Below are 672 nucleotides of genomic sequence, written 5' to 3'. Positions count from 1 at the left end.
TTAACTGCCAGCATGTGCTGAATACGAGTCACAGTCTTATTAGCCAAGCAGGGAACATGCCGTGGGCCGCATACACAGTACCATTCACAAGCTCTGTTGTCCCTTCCCAGCACTTCCTTTGTTACTTATCCAGCACAGGTGCTTAAAAATTAGGTTTTCTCCACATGAGTCCTGACTCTGCCTTGTTCTTCTAACAATGGCTTTGTACTGCTCCCACTCATTTCCATAGCAATACCCTGTCGTCTCACACCCGAGGTTCAGACTTCCTGATAGGAAAACACTGTTAGGGTGGGAGTACAAACACAAATGTTCCAAAATTATAAAGAGAAGAGAATTCTTTTTTTTGAGGGGGAAGAGCAAAATGTAACTTTACTACTGTTATGTAAGCCCACATTAGTCTTACTCTCCTGGTGAGCTCCACAGGCACAGGGTGGAGGGCACATAACCCCCTGGTATGTCCAGAACTTCTCACCAAACCGGCAGAGTTACAGCTCACAACAGGGAGAGACGAAGCCATGGACAGAACTGCAAGCTGAAATCCTCACTAGACATTGTTAATATAATTTCTAGTTTAATTATTTGTTTACTTCTTCTCCAGTTCAAATTCCAGCTCATTAAACGATGTTCATGAGAAGCACCAGAGGAGACACATCCTCTCTTCTCCTTTACTGC

Source organism: Corvus brachyrhynchos, unplaced genomic scaffold (genome assembly GCF_000691975.1).
Source record: "Corvus brachyrhynchos isolate BGI_N302 unplaced genomic scaffold, ASM69197v1 scaffold223, whole genome shotgun sequence".
Lineage (NCBI taxonomy): Eukaryota > Metazoa > Chordata > Aves > Passeriformes > Corvidae > Corvus > Corvus brachyrhynchos.
Note: the sequence above shows the minus strand (reverse complement) of the source record.